Source organism: Physeter macrocephalus, chromosome 20 (assembly GCF_002837175.3).
Source record: "Physeter macrocephalus isolate SW-GA chromosome 20, ASM283717v5, whole genome shotgun sequence".
Lineage (NCBI taxonomy): Eukaryota > Metazoa > Chordata > Mammalia > Artiodactyla > Physeteridae > Physeter > Physeter macrocephalus.
In genome coordinates, this window is record NC_041233.1 from 63136127 (window position 1) to 63158084 (window position 21958).

At 35.2% G+C, this 21958-nt stretch overlaps 1 long non-coding RNA gene across 2 annotated transcripts in view; it reads left to right on the top strand.

Moving 5' to 3' along the window:
- The window catches only part of LOC102992521 (uncharacterized), a 109648-nt gene that overhangs the window by 28556 nt on the left and 59134 nt on the right, over positions 1–21958 (top strand). For both annotated transcript variants that reach the window (XR_447372.2, XR_003677632.1), the window contains exon 2: positions 21585–21688. This is a non-coding gene — a long non-coding RNA (uncharacterized lncRNA). The remainder of the gene's footprint in view (positions 1–21584; positions 21689–21958) is intronic.

A 21958-nucleotide genomic window follows, 5' to 3' on the forward strand; every position in this document is an offset into this window, starting at 1 on the left:
GGTTCATGCCCCGGTCCGGGAAGATCCCACATGCCGCGGAGCGGCTGGGCCCGTGAGCCATGGCCGCCGAGCCTGCGCGTCCGGAGCCTGCGCTCCGCAATGGGAGAGGCCACAGCAGTGAGAGGCCCGCGTACCGCAAAAAAAAAAAAAAAAACAAAAAAAAACGGTTTTAGCATTCAGGGAAGGGTTACATTTTTTAATTGATAAAAAATAAATCCTGGCTGTTTTCTCTTAGCTGATGTATACTATCTCATTGTGGGATTCTTAATAATGAGGAGAAGTGTGTGATATAATTCCAACGACTGTTAGCTATTTTGACCCACACCATTAAACCAGATTAGCACTAAGTTTACATTGTATGATTTAACACACATGAAACACACCTCTTTGTTCATTTACTTATTTATTTCTACTCTCTGAAATCATAACCATAGTAATAGATTAGATTACTGTTCTATTTATTACACAAAAGCCTGTAAGTCACCGACACAGATAATGGTATAAATTGAAGAGGAACACAACATTAATGAGACAGGGACCTCATATGCTCATTAGATTTGAGTGTACTGGAAAGAGCAACAACAGTATGTTAAGGATTGGCAAAATTACATTACAGTGTCAATCAATATCAATGTGGCATTTTTGTTAGTGAATAGTTAGTATAAATAATGCTGACTTCATTTTAAATATCCTAAGTACTGAAGAAGATAGTAGAATCAATGGTGGGAAGCAGATGGATCTTTTAATTTATTTCTCAATTACAGCTGACACATTAGTTACAGAAATTTTCATGTCATTTTTTTTTTACGGTCCATTTTACAGTTGTGTTTATTGTTGTAATAAATAAATACATTATATCCTCTTGTTAGAGCAGCAGTGGAAATTTCTTGTAGCCAAATCCTCACACGCTCATGTGACACAAACAGCCCAAATGGAACACCAATAAGAGGATGTTTCCGTAATGGAAGAATAAAGTCTCTTCGTGGTTAAAGCTGAAGAATGCAAAATGCAGTCATAGAAAAGGGTAACATTTTTTAATTGTTCACAAGGTTATTAATACTTGAGAAGATTTTATATCTCACAAGTTTTTTGAGGATACATACACATTTATAAATCTGCATGTATGTTTCCCAGCAACAAGTGAGTGTTGCAAACTATCATCCAGTTAGATAAGTCATTACCTCCATTTTTGATCCTCCCTGCAACCAGCAGGGTCTAACAGGCTGAGGGGAGATATCCACACCAACCTGATATTTTATAGCTTCATTCATTGCATTAGGAGAATGGGGGTCTTTATTTGCAGATAAACAGCTAGATGGTTTTGTTTTCTCAGAGACTCCCTATTAGCATAGGGCAGGAAAGCTTGGATGAATCAGTCAAGCAGCACATACTTATTGAACACCTAAAATTTCTCTCCTACTGCTACTACCGGGGTCTCATCTGATCTACTTGTATCATGTGTTGACAGGGATTTATAGAGATAGCAGTGCAATTTGGAAAACATATTCCTTGGTTATTTGACTATACTATAAAAACCTGCAATGATGTGGGTGTTCTATCTATTTATTATATTCCTCAGTTGTTATCACTTTGACTAATTTTCCACTTGGATCTCCTTTTGTCTATGATTTTTGTCCTTAAAAAGTCTTTGCAAACTGAATTTTAGCAACTATTAAGGACTTCAACTATCTGAGTCAGATAGAGATAGAGATTAAAATCCTAATTATTCCAGAGGTTAGATATATGACCTCAGGGAACTCACCTAAATATTTTGTGCCTTAGTTTCCTCATTCAAATTATGAGCATAAAAATTGTATCTATCTCATAGGAGAGTAAGATGACATGAGATACTGCAAGGGACTTCACAAGGTTCTTGGCATATACTATGTGTTGTAGTATTACATATTTTTATTACATGTAATTGTAGTATAATGTGATATTAATGCCGAAATAGGGATACACAAGTTGCTGCTATGGGAGCACAATGTGCAGATGCCTTTTAAAATGGTGGTTTCTGAATGAACACTTAAGGAACAGGAGAAATCATGTTCCTTTTTAAACTGTGTGACTTTGGGCAACTTGCTTCAGCTCTCTGAGCCTCAGTTTGTCTTCTCTGTAAAATGGGTGACACCAAACCACGGAGCTGATGTGAAGACTACATCAACTAATGCATGCATAGCACCATGCTTGTGGTAGGCACTCAATAAATGCTGATTGAATGAAAGTCTGAATTCATTTTGATTCTATTACTGGCACTGTATTCATTTTACAGGTGAGCAAATTTAAGTCCAGAGAGGTGAATTGCTCGAAGATCTCACAGCTAGTAAATGACAGAGCTAGAACCCAAACCCAGACATTCCAAAGACCTCCACTTTCAGAATCTGCCCACCTGTCTTGAGTTTTTGACAAACTTTAGTAACTCTGTACTGATTCATATATGCAGTTATACTGTGAAGAAGAACATGGGTCACATCTGAGAAATCAGTAAGTTAAGCAATCCTTTCTGTACCTCCCTGCATCTCACATCCCAGTGCAACGAAGTGATGGTATAACTTCCAATTTCAAGCAATGGCTGAGCTCTTACAATGTAGAAGCCATTACAGTAGGCACTGGGCCTCATATAAACATGAATTACACCTAACGCCATCTCTCAAGACAATATGTTTAGTACATTTACTTTTGTGTGTGTATGAATACTTTGTGTGCATATGTATATTTTTCTATGAATTTATAGCTTATTTATAAGTATTACTTATTCATTAAAGAACACTCCAAAATATTTAAAAGACCATTTAAAAAATGTCCAGTTACCGAGACAAAACATCCAAGAAACCAGCCAAAATAACACCACTGCCAAGGACAAGAAAAGGCCATTTGCACAAATCATAGCATGAAGCTTAGGATTTAAACAAAAAGAAGGGGAAGAGAAAGAAAGAAGAGGAGAAGGAGGAGGAGAAAACTGAAATATAATGATGGAGAGTAAAAAAATAATTGATCAGAAAATTAAAGCTTAGAGAAGGTATTCTCACAAGGTAAAAAGATAAAGTGAAATTCCTGAGAATCAAAACAAAAAGTGAAATGCAATATTTTACATAGAACTTAAAAGGAGATTACTCACAGAAATATGCATTTGATTATTTTTGTTAAGGGTATTGGACGTTCTAACATAAGAGATTGTTAGGTCTTAAGTTTTTAATTAGAATTTCAGATGGCCTACATATAATTATTCTCTACGAACTTTTATTATTTTGTTTGTTTTTTTTCTTATAAGAAGTATTTTAAAAGAACTGTTTTAAACAGCACTTGCAAAGATACACATAACTAAAACTAGTAAAACAGACCTTTTTGAAGAATGTTTTAGGGTCAGAAAGTGAGTTCTGATCAACACAAACGTAAATGTTAACTTTACAGCATTTACACTGTATCGGGGAAGACAACATTGAAAGTAATTAAAAATGTGATAAAAGCTCCACAGAGGAGTCCCTGAATTTGTATGTATGTGTATAATAGGTGAATGTAACTTTCCATGAGACGATGATGTTTTAACAAAGACATGAAGATTGTAAGAGAATATATTAGTGATAAGGGATGGAGAGGGGAAGAAGAGAGAGGGGATTCTAGTTTGAAGAAATAGTGTGTGCAAAGCCTATGTGGTACGAAAGAGCAGGGTATCTAGCAGAAACTAGCCAGTGTGTGTGTGAAGTGTGAAAACTGAGGAGTGTGGAAATAATGCTGAAGATGTGGGGACTGCTGAACATAAAATGAAATAATGCCTGTAACAGGCTTAGTAAAGAAAATGAATAGTGAATATGCTAGTGAATATGCTCACTATTGTTTCTATCACGGACTTAAATATATGGCATCTATTCATAAAAGTCTGGGAAATAACAATCCATCTTCCTTCCATGAAAGTGAGTTGGTTTAAAGAAGGAAAAATCAAGCAGTTCAAGGCTAAGATAGAGGAGGAAGGGAACATTCTCAATGAGACTTCCGTGCTTCTGGACAATTCTTTGCCAATATTTTATTAATTCTTGAAGACCATCAGGCACCAGCACGAAGTGGGCCCCTTCCAGCCAGCTCTGTGCAGAAAAAGGCTGGACCAGTCAGCTGTGTCTTAGTATAAGAAATGGGCTCTTTCCAAATATCTATTTTGAATATCCTTGGCTCTTTGAGAAACACAGTTTGTTAATTTCCAATTTCATTGGGCTGAGTCAAGGAGATAAACACATGAAATTGTGATAAGTGATCAGAATTATTTCCAAGTAGGTTTTTATTTGACTGTTTTTCTTCTGGACATTGTTATCTTTTTTAAGGATATATTTATTCACTGTGTTAAGGTCTCTGGGTGCGTGATTGCCAAGTGCAATGCCTATGCAGTAAATTACATTACTGTGAATTAAAGCAAAATGTAATGATTTCTGAACATGTTTGTTAGGTGCACAGATTGTGTGTTATCTACACAAAGGATTGGGGTGTCATACCAGTAAAAAAGAAATGGAAAGATAACTTTCAAGTCTGTAATTGGAGGACAGAGAACTGCAGGGATTTGAAAGGATGCAATTTATGATTCAGTGGCTGGGGGAGGAAAGTTAGCAGAAGTCTTAATTTTCATTAAGAACAGCTACAAAAAGTTTACTCAGTTCCTGGTCATGGTGCTTGCTTCTGATCCCTATTTTTATTGTGTTTGGTGGTGAAAAACCTCACTTTAACACTGACCATTCTGTAAAGGCAGAGTTAGCTTGCAGTGTGCATGCAAATGTCTAGTTAAATTATTCAACAAATCCATCATTATTCAGAATGAACGGGAGCACTCCTGAGAGAAAAGGGCAGAGTAGAATCATTGACTTGTGCCCTATGAAATCAACATAATCAAGAGTCAGAAATTGCCTTTAAGTGAATGCATAGGTGGAAGGAAGGCTCTTTGTTGCTGATGTGAAGAGTTAGGAACCTGTGGCTACTCTGGTGTCTCCCCAGTATCCATTTCTTCATCCACCTCCTCTTGGGATCTCCACATTCTCATGTAAGCCATTCTCTAGCTACATATGAGATTGAATAGTGACATTTGTCAACTACCATCTTACAAGAGGAAACTGCTGTTATTTTGCACCTGTAGCTGCCTTTTGTTTCCCATCATTGCTTATAAATTAAACCAGCAGGCGTTTTTTGAAACTGTATATTGGATGCATTGCAAATTCACATTGTGCTGGAGGACCTGGAGCCCCAGAAAAACAATTAGTTTTCACTCCATATGTTTGAATCTTACCTATTCTTCTAGTTATGACTCCTCTATGTGTACTCCCCTAATGCCTCAACTCACAGTTTTCATTTCTGTCTTACTTATTTAAAAAAAACCCAAAACTAATGGCTCCATTTTTGGACACACCTTATAGTATCTTATATTACTATCATGTTCTGGAAATCATGGCATTTTTCTGGGTATATATATGGATTATTAATCCCAATTATATTCAATGTAAGTCTTAGGAATTCCATAAAGTCAAAGAAACATGTCTTAAAAACAACTATAAAAATTGACTTTTATAGCCACAATTTCATGTGTGTTTTTAAAAAAATCCTGTGTGGAAGGATGTCTTAATGATTCCATATGAAAGATGAATAGACTGGGGTCCAATATTACACAACCAGCAATAATTTAGAGATTCTGAGTTTAAATGTTTCCACTTTTCTTTAATGGGTTTTATAATTTTATTTCATCTTTATGTCAAGAACAAGGATTGGCTCATACAGATGCCCAGTAAATACATGGGATTGAATTATGAAATATGCATGTACATTAAGCTCCACAGCTAATTAATAAGTTCTACTTACTGCACTTACAAAGATGGAACAAACCAACCCTGTTTCTTCTGCCATCAAAATGTTTGCAGTCTGATGGAGTCATGTAAATACACAAACTTTAATATTAAATCATAAGTGTAATTAATGGGCATAAAAATGATGTGTGGATTACAGATAAGGGTAGCAATTATCCTACCCACTCAGGGGAATTAACTAAGGCTTTAACAAAGATGTTACAATTCTCCAGGATTTGAAGGATTAGTAGGAGCTTGCCAGATGAATAAAGATAGCTGAACATTTGTTGCAGAAAGAACAGTATGTACAAAATACACAGAATTGAAAAATTGACTATGTGCTATGAGAATGATGAGAATCTTACTGTGCTTTAAGCTTAGTGGCCAGGTGGGGCAGTACTTTATTAGAGGAGACTGGGGAGTTAGATAGGAGCCAGAGGAAAGAAACTATGCTAGGTATTCAATACTTTACATAATTTTTCTTATTAAATTTAGGTCCTAGAATGACAATTTGAGATAAAACACATGATTCTATTTTTTCAGATGGCCAAACTGAGGCCAAGAGAAGTTAAGAATTTTGTCTTTCGTGGTGATGCTGATAAGTGGTGGAGTTTTGTTCTCACCTGGGATCCAAGTCAAAAGCTTCCCAGGAGTCTGTTGGCAATGAGGAGGGGATAAACACACCACACAAACATACAAGGAGGCCTAATTGTGTGGTACTTAATAACAATCCTTCAAATTACGTAACCCCAAACCAGTAGAATTAAAGTAAAAATATACAAATCCACAATTACAGTTAATGAATTTCATACTTTCTAAACAATGGTAAATGTATTGAGAAGATTAATTATACTATAGAAAACTTGAACAGCCCTATTAACCAACCAGACAAAACTGACGTCAAATATTTTATCCAAAAACAGCAGAAATACATGTTCTGTTTAAGTGTACATGGAACATTTACCTGGATAGTCCATATTCTGGATCATAACATTTTTCCAACTAATTTAAAAGGATTGAATTGAAATTACACAAAGTAACTTCTCTCACCACAATATAATTATATCAGAAATAAAAAACAACAAAAATATTTGAAAAATCCCCAACTGTTTGGGAATTAAACAACACACTGCTAAAGAAAAAGAGTTAAAGAAGAAATCACAAGGCAAATTAGAAAATAAGTTGACTTGAATGAGAATAGAGACAAAATATGTCAACATTGTGTGATACAGCTAAAGCAGTGCTTTATAGGGAAATCTATATCTTTAATTGTTTATACTGGAAAAGAAGAGTGGGCACAAAACAATGATCTAAACTTCCACTATAAGACACTAAAAAATTAAAAGTAAATTAAACCCAAACTAATCACAAGGCATAAAATTATAAAGATAAAGGTAGAAAAAAGAGGGGAAATAAAAATAGAAGAAAGAAAATAATGTCTTCTTCAAAAATAAATAAAATTGACAAACATTTAAACATATTGATAATAAAAAAGGAAGAAAAATTTTCAATATCAAGGATGAAAGATCTGATAACATTAGGCTCACCATATATTAAAATAATAATATAAGTGAATTGATGCCAATAACTTTGAAAACTTACATAAAATAGAAAAAAATTCCTCAAAAGACACAAACTACTAACACCTACTTAAGAATACATAATTCAAATTGTTGTATGTTTTTTAAGAAGATTAAATTAATAGTTAAAAATATCCCCACAGAGAAAACTGTAGGCATAAATGAAATTATTGGGTAATTCTAGTAAACATTTAAGGAGGAAGTGATACCAGGTATACATAAACGCTTCCAGAAAATGGAAGGCGAAAAAAAATTTCCAAACTCACTTTATGAAGCCAACATTAACCTGAAACAAAAAAAAGAAAGAAAAGACATAACAAATAAAACTGTATGACAATATCCTTTATAAGCATAAATGCAAACATTTTTAATAAAATTGTAGTAATGTTTTTTTTGGCCGTGCCACGTGGCATGCAGGATCTTAGTTCCCCAGCCAGGGATAGATCCTGTGCCCCCTGTAGTGGAAGCATGGAGTCCTAACCACTGGACTGCCAGGGATTTCCCAAAAATGTAGTAATTTAAACCCAGAAATATGTAACACTTAATCATAACCATGGATCAGCAGAAGTAATATTGTTAAAATGTCTATACTACCCAAAGCCATCAATAGATTCAATGAAATACCTATCAAAATTCCCAATGAAATTTTTCACAGAAATAGAATATATTTCCTTGCTATACTGTAAATCCTTGTTGTATATCTATTTTATAAATAGTGGTGTGTATCTGTTAATGCCATATTCCTAAATTATCCCTCCCCCTCCTTTCCCCTTTGCTAACCATAAGTTTGTTTTCTATGTCTGTGAGTCTGTTTCTGTTTTGTAAGTAAGTTCATTTGTATCATATTTTAGATTCTCCATATAAGTGATATCATATTATATTTGTATTTTTCTGACTTACTTCACTTAGTATGATCATTTCTAGGTCCATCCATGTTGCTGAAAATGAGCATAATAATGTTTCATACTTTATAAAGCCTACCACAATATCTGCACATGTTAAGGCCTCAAAAAAGTTACCGTGAATATCTTCCGTATATGACTAAATGGAAGTATGTTACCTTTTTGTTTTTAAATACTGGTACTATATCCCCCTGTATCTATATCATAATTTATTTCTGATGCATGTCTAGCTTGTATTCTTTTTTATGAACAATACTGCAATGAACATCTTTATGCATCTTTTTTGTATGTTTGTCTAGAATTATTCTTAGAACTGGAACTTTGGGGGCAAAGAAGATTCATGTCTCCCCAGTCTCTTGCCAACCATTACTAAAGTCTAGATAGAAAGGTTCTCTGGCTTACTTCAGTTAAATATGCAAGAAGATGACTGTCAGTTCAAACTGACCTGCATATGGTCCTTAATGACATGATAGGGAAGGCATATTGACACAGCTGACAGCATATTGGTACAAAGCCTCATACAGGCCACAAAAATTTCACCAGCCAGCATCACTCCTGACCATTCATCCATGGTAGAACATGGAGAAAACCACCCTGAATGATCCCCCAATCCCCAGAATAAGTTGATAATCAGGCTATAATGGACGTTACATATATATTTAAATGGAGAAATGAAGGGAAATGGACAATAATGACTATTAGCATTTATTAGATAAAACTAGAAGATTGTTCTAGGATCCCCATGAAAGAGGTAGGTGTTTAATGCTCCTGCCTTCAGGGTTAAATACTGCTGCACCTTCTCTTTGATGTTTTCTTTAATCTATTAAAATTAACCATCTAGTTACAACCTTTATTTTCTCATTCTCTTTGTCTTATACTCTTGCATTTCTTTCTGTTGATTTGAAAGTTATCTGGAGTTCTGGACATTTGTCTGATCTAATCATTCTGGACAGAGAAGAGGAACCTAAAATACCACTAAGTCTAATACAGTCTGGACCCCAGAGAACTCATGGGCTGAAAGTCACATGGTGTTGAAAACTTAAAGCAGAAGTAAGGAACCTTCTGAGAGGCATCTCTCAGTTCATATACTCCAATTATACAAGTCAAGCCCTTATGGGGAATGGAGAGTCCTAGAATTAAAAGGGGTTATAAAATAGTGAAATGTGTTTTTCTCTTTCTTATAAAAATTGTATTTAAACTGTTCATTTTCGAGCCAGGCTGAAAATCTCCAAAGACCTCCCTAGTTCCCTTCTTTACTTCAGGCATGTGTCCACTATCCCCCCAAAGAATCACAAGGGTTAATAACCACAGAATATAATATTTAGTCTGAGGTATTTTCTCAGTCTGCTTCTCTCTCTCTCTTAATTATGGCAGATACTGCTGGTTTATAACCTCTCCTTTTTATAATAGAGACCAATTCTCATATAAAAGCTGAACTTGGGCTTCCCTGGGGGCGCAGTGGTTGAGAGTCCGCCTGCCGATGCAGGGGACGCGGGTTTGTGCCCCGGGTCGGGAGGATCCCACATGCCGCGGAGCGGCTGGGCCCGTGAGCCATGGCCGCTGGGCCTGCGCGTCTGGAGCCTGTGCTCCACAACGGGAGAGGCCACAACAGTGAGAGGCCCGCATACCGCAAAAAAAAAAAAAAAAAAGCTGAACTTGACAGATAGTTTTCTCATTTTCCCAACCTGTTTTGAAGTTAGGATTATAAGCATGCAACCTAATCCAGGCCTGATAGGAAGACTACAGAGGGACTTCTGAGAAGGGTAGTGCAAAGAAATATTCTCCCTCCTGCATTTGGACATATTTGTGTGAGAACATGATGGCTGGAGTAGTGAACACGTTGTGTGAGCTGAAGGGACCAAGCCTGGGTGTAAATGCCAATATGTTGAAGATGTTAAATGGAAAAAGGAAAGCATCTGGGTTTCAGATGATGTAACTGAACTGCCTGTTTAACCAATTTGGAACTTTCTTCCCCTTATTATATGAGAAAATTTATGCACTAATATTAAGCTACTTTATTTGTATAATTCTCTAATTAGAGATAAATGGATCTAGACATAACACTGAAGCCCCATATATTCCCTGCACAGGACTCTCAACACCTGTGTCTGACTTACCACATTTTAGTTTAGGATGAAACATAAATTCAGGTTTTGGTTGATCTCTAATGGTGTAAAAATCATGGTAAAATATAAACATGATTAAATATAGACAGAGAAAGGAGAAAAAGGAAGGAAGGATGGAAGGGTAGAATGAGAGAAGGAAAGAAGGAGAGAAAGAAAGAAAAAGAAAGAAAGAAAGGAAGGAAGGAAGAAAGAAAGAAAAGAATAAAAGAAAGAAAGAAAGGGAAAGAAAGAAAAAGATAGAAAGAAAGAAAGGCAGGCAATCTTGAGCACCATGAGAGGATGGATATGAAACTCCAGTGTTCCACAGGTAGGAAACAAAAACATATCTCATGACCATATAGTATTTCAGGGCCAAAGCCAGCCACACTCATGCTCTGTCTCCACCTGACATTTCAGTCAAGCAAGACGCTGTGCCTAAGATATGGATTGTTGTCCAGATCGAATATGAGTAATTTAGACAAGGCGAAGCTTAGGGAAACATACTTTGTCTTCCAGGTATCAGAACCAGCACACAAGGGTCTAGAGAACATAATGAGAGTGACATTAACCATACATATTCAAATTGTGGACATGATTTTGGTTTATATATCTTTTTGCTCATCTCCTGTAGAATACAATTGTAGTTCTCAATGATGGTCTGGAATACAGGAGACTCTTTCCCTCTTTGAATGGGTCCTAACCATGATTTTAACACTATGTTTTGATGCTTTAATAAAATTATTATACAATGTCTTCATACAAATCATTTTATGTACAGCCCCAGCTATTCACAAGTGATATCCCAGTTATACTTTGCTAATATTGGCAAACTATTGTTTACTGGAAGAACATATTTTTCTAGAATTTACCTCTCAGCTCCATGATTCTGATATATCCTTTTTATGATCTCCTCTAGCACCTAAGGCTGTATGCTGCTCAACACACACTCACACACACACAGTATGTGCACACACATGTGCATGCACACACGATCACATGTATATACACACACACTACACATGCACGCATAATCACACATGTACAGAAACACTGTAAGAGGGAGATTTCAGCAGTGTTCAGAGTAAAGATAATGGAGGCTAAAATATAGGAAAAATGAATTTCTAATAAGTGTATTAATGAGAGCAGACCTCTAAGTTTTAAAATTCTTCTCCAGTCAACTGTTGGAATATGTCATTTGACACTTGCAAAGGACAATTTTGACTCAGGTTGTGTGACTTCTTTATTTTAAAGCCAAATATGATGTTAGATAAATGTTCAGTAACCTGAATGGAGATGTATTCAGAAAAAAAAAAACTAGAGAAATCTAATACAGAAAGACCCAGAATATTGTTTCTATTAATATTTGGTTAAATAATTCTCATTTAATTAATAACTGTAATCAACAGTGTTATATTGACATGGGTCATATTTTAAATTTTTAAATAATTCTGAATAATGCATCAAATATTGTGCCCAAAGGAATCATCTAAAACAGTACAAACTCTTTAATCTTAAAAGAATTGGTTAAGGTACCATCCACAAGTCTTGGGAACAAGAAAATTTTTCTTTAGTTTAGAAAGGACAATTGTAAAAGCAAACTATAAAACTGAACATACATGTAAAACTAAATATAACCTGTAATTTCTCCTATCATATAGTGGGTGTTTAGTGAATTATTGGTAAAAACTTGAATGAATGACATTAATGTAAATTATGCTACTGTTCTTTAGCCAGTGGAATATTTACTAGGATTTAAAGTTTATTGTACACAGGCAAAATGTCTATTTCCTGAGATTTTACTTCAAAATGTGGTTTCTAAGGATGTTTCATTTTGTAAGCACAAGTAAAACAAATAAATCTTACATTTTAGTTATCAGTAAATACTAGTTTTTAGCAAACTACTGAAACTATCTTAAGAGCATGTTCCACTTTTGATTGTTTTGAGTAAAAATAACCAGAAACCATCAAGAAGATTCATTGTTGTCTATTTCCTCATAGAGGATTTATTTGAGAATAGAGTAATTCTTCCCTTTCCTTATGTTCCTGCTAGAATATTATTTTAAAATAATATTATGTAAAAAAAGATTCTTCTAACTCTTATGTTTCAGAAAGAATTGAGATATTTAAGTATCTAAAACACTCCATGTGGAAAAAGATATCTTACATTGAATTTTACTGAGACACTGTGGTTTCATTACCTGACGAAAAATAAAATACGAGGTAAGTTTGCTTTAGAGAGATTCAGAATCAATCTTATTTTAATGGCAACTGCTCAGTGGCTTGCAGAAAATAAATTTATCTTGTTTTGGAACAACAGTAATTACATAATAGAAAATAAGGTTAAGCTTGATTCTAAAGTAAGACAGCGGTACTGCCTAGCTAGCAAAATAATGGAAGAAAACATTCAGCTCAGATCTGTTACATTATTAAACTACTTCCTTTTTACAAAATTGTTAATATCTGTGGCAGAAAGCGGGGGAATCCTAGGCTGACTTCTGTAGTCAGCAGCCCAGCTGAAGAATGAAATTACCTTGCCTCAGAATATGATTTGTTTACTTACATTATTTGTAGTGCAAATAAGTTTAACTTCTCATTTAAGCTTTAATATTTTTCTATGAAATACGTAAAATATTTTAGAAATTCAACATCTTTTCCTATTTTTTAATAATTCTCAAATAATCAAAAAAAATTTTATGTGAGTCAACGTAAATTGCAGAAGCTATAATCTATTCCATTTGCATAACAGCAAAGCTTTATTGAGTTTCAGTGGCATTCATGGCATCATGAAGCCTAGAAACTGAAGATACATGGAAAACCTGTTCATGAGGGGCATCTAACCCAGTCAGAGGAAAAGGAATATGTGTGGCAAAAGATAAACAGCAATTCCAGGAAATGAGCCCTAAGAGCCAAGTTGAGGAAGAGCTTTTAACTTCTGCTCTGGAGAAGTGCACTGCCTTGTCCATTGTGTGAGTCCTTGAAGTCTCCAATTAAGGGCACTCATTCCAATTCTTATTTTATCAGAGTAACTATCCTGCTGCTTGCTCTTGCATATTTATTTATTTTTGAAATTCCTCTTAGAACTGTGTTTTAGCATCTTGAGCTCCTTCCAAGTAATCATTGTTTAGTCCTGAGAGCCTTAGCTTTTGTCTCCGCAGTACACTTACACGCAAGTTTAGATTACAATCCAAATGAAATTAGCATATTTTGGTGTCTTCTGATCGTGACTGAGCATGAGAATATGTTAGAAGAAAGGATAATTACCCTTGAAGGACCAATTAAACCTTAAAAAATGAAAATCATGTACGGGTGTACAGTCATTTATAAGATCCTAGCCACTCTCAAGAACAAGTAATAAGACATTAAAAAGATTGGGGCCACATAAAATGAACCACCAGGATGAAAATGCCAGCAATTGTGTTTAATATTAAGAGAACTCAACACAATAGTCAATCCGAAGCTTTCTTACTGACTGTGGAAGGAGCCGACTTACTTTGCTAATTTAAACAAAGATAAGTAATGTATGGAGAGAACTGGATAGTTTAATCAGATTCCTGCCCCCAAAGCTCTACTTTTCTTTGGGAAATCTTCGTGATTCCATAAGTCACATCTTGTAAAGATGCTCCTACATTTATCAGTCTTTAAGGAGTAGGGGTTGATTATACTGTGGGAGACTGCACGATTAATATACTTTGTTGTGTCTTTTATATGAGGAAATAATAAGACACAAGTCAATCCATGAGAAAAAGTGGAGAGCAAAGAAAAGAGGAATCTCCTTATTGGTATTTGGGGAAAATGGAAGGATTTTTTTAATAAAAGAAATTAATTTTCAAAACTCTTAAATAAATACATACGCACACAGTATTTTTTTAAGGACGAGTCAATCACATTGACCTCAGAAGTTTTGAACACCTTAGACCTAGGCTGATGCGACTGCTTGGTGATGCCTAGGGACGCAGTTTTTCTTTCCTTGTTGCCATCCTTCCAGGATAATTTGGAAATTTTTGTTAACAAACGCAACTCCTCTGAAAAAAATGACATTTACTTGTCAAAGCCTGTGCTATCTCTCACTTACAACATCTCTCATGTGAAAGAATTTGAGTCTCTTTTGCTCTCAAGCTGGTTGTTTCCAAGATTTCATGTTCAAACTCACAATTAATTCTGCATCTCATTATTTGCAATTATTTGGTATATCTGTTTATCTGGTAGACTCTCTTCTCTCTGTTCTCTCTAAATTTCAGATGTGTGTTCCTAAGTTATATGTGTCCGGGCTGTTTAAGAAGCACATGTACATGTAACTCCTTCAATGCACTGAGGTTAATTTAAAAGTCTGGATTATGCAAGGAGGGGAATTTGTTCCTGCCCATTAGGTTGTCTTCCGAAGAAAGATCTATCTCAGCTTTGAAGCTGCGAGACGTTTGTAGTTATCAGCCATGCTTCTTCTGTGGTGCAATGTGAGGGTTCAGCCCTTGACTTGACAAAAGTACTCCTGCTGTCCTTGCTACTTTTAAATTCTGTTCTTTGGCCTCTTTCACTAGGTGCCTCCACCTCATTCCAGCTTCTTTGTTCTCTGCTGGTGTTTCTGGACTTTGATGAAGAATAGATTCCTGGGCTTCCCTGGTGGCGCAGTGGTTGAGAGTCCGCCTGCCGATGCAGGGGACACTGGTTTGTGCACCGGTCCGGGAGGATCCCACATGCCGCGGAGCGGCTGGGCCCGTGAGCCATGGCCGCTGAGCCTGTGCGTCCGATACCGCAAAAAAAAAAAAAAAGAATGGATTCCTATTGCTGCCATTCTCCTATCTTAAATTTAAACATTAATAAGAATGTAATGGTCCTGAGAAAGCAAGAAGGGTATTTTTTCCCCACTTGCTTGATCTGTTGGTGCTTTAGACTTCTCTTATGTCTGAGAAACAAAGGGGAAGTAATTCTGCTATTTTAAGACAAAATAAAAATCCCTGAAAGAATACAAACTCTACGAAGATCATGGGATCACTCTGTGAAGATTTTAATAACTAAAAGCTGTTAGCCAAAACGTTGTTGAAAAAGTTGTTGTTATTTTAGCAGTATTAACGGTCAGAGTCAGAGGTTAAGAGCTGGAGCAGGAGGCAGTTACACCTTTACTGTCACCTAGATGACAGTAAAGCCGAATCAGTAAATCAAGGTACAGGCAAAGACAGCTGGTTCCTTTTGCTCATATGCACAACCTCTCTCATGATCACACTTCCTCTCAACACCATGTCTCCAGCTATACCTCCAAGGCATCCCCTTTCTCCAAGTCTTTATCTATCTACCAGGAGGCAGGGTGTTAGGGCACCTTGTTAGTGATGCTACATTAGAGTTAACTTGAAGCTTAAAGACATAGGCAGTCTCTGTGTTTGCACTAGAGAATATAGAACCTGGGAAGTTCTTGCAATGATCAGAGATGGAGGGTGGCTGTAAGAGAAGCAGCCAGAGATGGTGAAAGAACAAAAGCTTTGGCATCAGAGTAATCAGTATTCAAAACCTGACTCCAACACTTTCTGCCTATGAGACCTTGAACAATCCCCTAACCTCTGTTTTCCACCTCTAAAATGGGGAATATAATACCTACTGTGTAATTTTATTTGGGAAGATTAATGTATGTGAAGTTGTAGAGTATATGGTATAAATGTATCTCTATATTTCCCTAGGTATCTATCTATCTACCTATCTATCTATCTGTCTATCCTCTACCTATCTATCTAATCATCTGTCACCAGACTGTGCCCACAGGAAGCTCAGTATTCAGGAACATTGCAAACATACTTGAACAGAAGGCCATGTGTGGTTTTAATTTCTGTTTACTTGTTTTTAACTTTGCACTGAGGGGAAAAAAAATCACCTACTTAATGACTGCACACTGGAGTCTTTTCCTTCTTCCTGTGACACTGTGGAGTTTTTTTAAGATCCTCATCATTTTTTGTGTTCTTGATGAATGATTCAGTAAACAACATTTTCAGTACTAAATTATGCATTTTATTTCCTTCATCTCCTTTTGCCATGAAGTTCATTGTTAGATTTAATCATAATTACTTTATAATCACCATATTATGGCATAAATTGATATCACATCAAGCCAGTAACAATGTTATTCTGCATAAAGCTAATCAGTAATCACCCATGGTCCATTGGCATATGGTTGCCTGCCTCTCTTCTCTGGCTGTTACTGTTTTTTTCCTTTCTAACAGATTTGCAAGGACTTTTTAGTAGCTTAGATATCCTTAAATTATTTTCCGCTCACAATAAGATTATCTATCTACATTGTCTTATGGAGCTTCCTTTCTTATCCACAGACTTCTGTCTCTCAAAAAACATTATTCTCCTCTCTCTTACTAGCAGCCTTGGCCCATGGTCAGGAAACTGACCTGTAGGCAAATGTGTCAGTGGCCTATTTTTGCACAGCCTTTGCGCTAAAAATAAATTTTACATTTTAAAGGGTTGTAAACAAACCAAAACAAAGAATGTGGGGCAGAGAACAAATGGTGCCTACAAAGCATAAAATATTTATTATTTGATCCATTATAGAAAAAAGTTTGCTAAGCACAGCACTAGGCTCATTATTAGACTTTCCATTCAAAGGAAGCCAGAGGGAAAGTATAAACTGCAGAGCCATAGTACTGTTTTGTGCTCTCCTTCAGGACTGGAGGACAGGCCTCTTGTCACAAACTGTTCATCTCTATGTTTTTATTTTATTGTATAGTTTTATTATTTGCACCTTAGGGCCTTCTCCTCTTTTTTTTTGGATTGGACTCATGTTAAAGCAGCAATAAGTAGGCAAAACGGTATAGGACTATATTCAAGGAGACTTGATTACTTGTTCTATTTCATTTGTCATTGACCTTGAGTCTATTCAATACCTCTGGTCCTTTCATTATCTGTAAAATGGAGGAGCTTGATATAATGGTGTTGAAAGTCCTTTACAGCTCAAACAGGGTAGAACCGAACAGAGTAAAATGCAAGAATATTTAAATTACTTAGAGGCTAGAACAGCTGTACTGGGTGACACCTGGGGATTTTTGGATCTCCTTGAGTAACTACAAGGACAGAATGCTCAGACCTCTATTGTCACATAATTCTTATCGTAGGAAATCTCTTTGCTGTATAAAACTGCCATCAACCTCACTGTTTAATTAACTGTTTTATAAAACTGCCATCAACAGTTTCCTGTTTACTTTTTTGTAAAGAATTCCAATATTATAAACTCTATGATCTCTCATTTTTTTCCAGTGGAAAAAAAATAAAGAAATTTAGTATTTTATTTTCACTTTTATAATTAAAAGTGAAAATAAAATACTAAAATACTTATTATAAAATTGTATGAGCTGCTTCACCATTTCAAATTCTCCAGTTAGGCTCCCAAAAGAAACCTTTTTTAAATTATTGATGTGCAATTATCTTGGCATTCATAGAATTATAATGCTATATCTATATGTTCTTGCTTTATTTTATACATTATCTGTCAATATTTTGTTAATATAGGTGAAGATTAAGTGCTATCACAATCATATAATAATTCATCCCCAGATTCTATTTTTCTCCTATTCTCCGACTAAAGAAAATTTTATTAAATGCCAATATTTATATTATTATGCATCTGTATGTGTTATCCCCTGCAGAGTCAAATAATGCATTAAGATCATGTTTCTTTTCTTGTCACTTGCATAATTTTAATTTACCCATTATAATTTATGTCTACCATTACCATCATATGACTAACAGTACTTTTTTTTAATGGCTCAAACATTTCTGAAAACTGATTCCAGTTTTATTTCCTCTGAGCTGTATCCAAGTTTCCATCCTCCATTCAAATACTGAAATTTCTACCAATTACTTTTAGAGCTATTTTCTGAATGTTGGATTCTCTGTCTGTCTCTTTTTATATGTTAACTGACCTCATTTTTGTGGGGTTTCTCCTCAGTAACTTCTTGTGAAGAATGCATGGAAGCATAAAACAAAAACAAAACAAATTAAAAATAACAAAAAACAACCAAAATATGTGTAAATAATATTTTATGTTTTCACATTTAATGAAAGTGTGGCTGAGTACATAATTCTAATCTGAAATTAATTTTCCTGCCTAATAATTGAAGACATGGCTCTGTTGTCTTTAGCTTCCAGCTGTGACAGAGAAAATGGTATTGCCCTTCTGTTCTCTTATTGATCTAGCTGTCTCAAAGTCTGTAGGCTCTTTTATTTATCCCTGGCATTCTGAAATTCCCCAAATACATGCTTTGGTTTGGATTCATTTTATTCACTTTGGTGAACACTCACTGGACTCTTTCAACCTGAATTTGAATGTCATTCATTTCTGAAAAATTGCTAGTAAATTTATTTACTTATTTATTTTGAAAGCCATCATTTCCAGTCAACAGCCTATGGTAGTTTTATTTATTTGTTTGTTTGTTTGTTTATTTTAACTCCAGTTATATCCTTTGGAAGCTGTATTTTCATTCACCCCCATCCTTCCTGGTTTGACGATTTGGAGACATTGCTTGGCATGATGGCAATAGTTGCCAAACTCACTCTGTTCTCTACACTGTGGTACACACAGTCCATTCTCCATGTCTTATTTCAAATCCTGTCTCTGTTTTCCCTTCAACTCATCCCTAATTCTATTAGTCCAACAAGGCCAGCTTAAGTCCCATGTCCCCTAAGAAGGCCTCTGTCGTAGTCCCTCTCTCTTTCTGAAATCCTCTGGTAAGTTTCTCACAGTAGATCATTGTTACACCCATGGCGGTGGGAAGTAGGCATTGTAAATTTCTCATTCTGCCTTTTTGGGTTCTCAATAGCTTGCTCTTTCTAAGCACTTTCATTTGAATACTACAAGTTGTGTGATGAGCCATGCTATGTTTTAATATTTTAATTCTCCTTTTCCTATTCTAGGCAGCTCAGGGACTACAGGGTCTTGAGTATATAATGCCATATTATTTTATTTTGTTAGTTTTTATTTCCAAATCTACGTTATGAACTCCTTGTTAGTTTGTAGCCCCACAGGACATTTTATATATTTAGGGAATCCCCAATGTCCCCTTTTACGCTCATTTCTTTCCTCTTGTTTCCAAAAGGATTTTAAGTGGTTTAAAGAGCACAGGACCTACTGACAATAATTATCTTAATGAAGATCATGATACTCTAATATCATGTTTTTCAGAGGATTTTTACTTGAACTGATCTTCAGACATTTCATTAAAGAATAGATAATTCCAGTTGCTTCATACTTCCCCAGAGAAAATTGCCATAGCCATTGCAAATTACATAACATTTTCAGTAGAAGACAAGGTGAATGTTTTTAAATACTTTTAAAAATTCAAATTAGATTACTAAGTTCTTACTTCCTTTTGGTGATTTAATCAATTTATGTTGAGGGGTTGTTAAAACTCAGTGTTTACACTGAGCTAAAAGCTTTGGTATGATTTCTCCAGCAGAACATAAATACCGTAAACTATGTTTATGTACACAAAAGAACATTTACTTCATTTATTTTTGGGAGAGGACAAATGAGACTTTGTAAATCACTCTTCTTCAATTTAAAGGCATTTTAATTTAACTGCATTTTAAAATCAGCTTATCAAACAATAATTTACATACAAACTTCAGCAAGTCCACACTTGAATGCATTTTGACAAATTCAGACAATTATGCAACTACTGCCACAATAAGGATAAAGAATATTTTCCTCACTCCAAAGAGTTCCCTCAGCCCCTTGTCAGTCCATGCTTTCCTTCTACTCTCAGCCTCAGCAGGAAACTACTTCTCTGCTTTCTGTCACTATAGTTTTACCTTTTCTAGAAGTTCACATAAATGAAATAGTATAGTATGTAGTCTTTCATGTCTGTTTTTTCTCCCTTAGCACAAAGCTTTTGAGATTCATCCATGTCATTTCTTTATTTTTTTAATAGATCTTTATTGAAGTATAATTGTTCACAATACTATGTTAGTTTCTGTTGTACAACAAAGTAAATCAGCCATATGTATACGTATATCCCCATATGCCCTCCCTCTTGAGCCTCCCTCCCACCCTCCCTATCCCACCCCTCTAGGTTGTTGCAAAGCACCAAGCTGTACCAGTCGTTCACTTATTTTATTGCTGAGTAGTCCTCCACTTTATGGATATATCATAGTTTGTTATACTCACAAGTTGAAATATATTTGGGTTCTTTCCAGTGATATCATTACCATTTGTGTACAAGCCTCTGTGTGAACATAGTTTTGTTTTGTTTTGTTTTTCTTATATAGTTACTTAAGAGTGGAATTGCTGGATCATGCAGTAATTTTATGTTCAAGTTTAGAAGAAACTACAAAACTACTTTCCAAATTGGTTGCACTATTTTGCCTTCTCATCACCAATTCATGGGTTTTCCATTTACTCAACATTTTCACCAACCCTTGATATTGTTAGTCTTTTGATTTTTAGCTATTCTTCTATGGGTACAGTAGTATCTCATATGCCTTTCATTTGATTTCCCTAATGACAAACAATACTGTGCATCTTATCCTTTACCTATTTTTCGTTTGCACATTTTCTTTGGCAAAATGTCTGTTCAAATATTTTGCCCATTTTAACTTGAAATGGATGATAGGTCTATATATAGAAACTATAGTTATTAAACTTCTAGGAAAAAACTATTCAGTTATATATAACGAGTTTCTATATATAGAAACTACAGTTATTAAACTTCTAGAAAAAAAAACATAAGAGAAAACATTTGTGATTTGGATTATGACAAGATTTCTTATACAGGACACAAGAAGTATGAATCAGTGAAAAATGATAATAGTTTATCAAAATTAAAAACTTTTGCTTTCTCAAAGATGCTCTTCAGGAAATTAAAAGGCAAGTCACAGACTAGGAGAAGATATTTGGAAAACATATATGTGACAAAGTACTTGTATCCATAATACATAAAGAACTCATAACTTATTAGTAAGACATACAACTTGATAAAAATACATGAGTGAATAACCTTTAAACATAGCTTTAAAAATTCTTCTCATTAATCAAAGAGGTTTAATTTCTAAAGCAATGATTTATTTTTAAAATTTTCTTAGTTGGCAATTAAAATATTCAATTTGTACTATTTTTATTTCATTTAATTTCACTGGAATTTTATAAAATTGTAGAATAGTGGGTATGTGGTAAGATTCAATTTTCCCAAACCCCTTTTACAGGCACATTATCAGAAGAATGCATGAAGTAATGAGGAGTTAACAAGAGCAGAGGCTTCAAGTAGCTCCCTAATGAAGAGCCAGGAGAGACATTTCATTACATACAAGTAAGTAGGGGGTGTAAATGCCAACTGCCTAATTTTTTGTACTTTCAGTATTTCCTCACTTTCAATAACTTCATTTTGAAGTACTAGGGAGTGTGCTACTGAAGTGGAAAGGGGTGATTTGTTGGTCTTAAGAGATAATAATGAAATACAATAAGTCCCCTACATATGACCGAGTTCAGTTCTGAGAGTGCGTTCGTAAGTCCGATTTGTTCGTAGGTCCAACAAAGTTAGCCTAGGTACCCAACTAATACAATAGGCTATATAGTACTG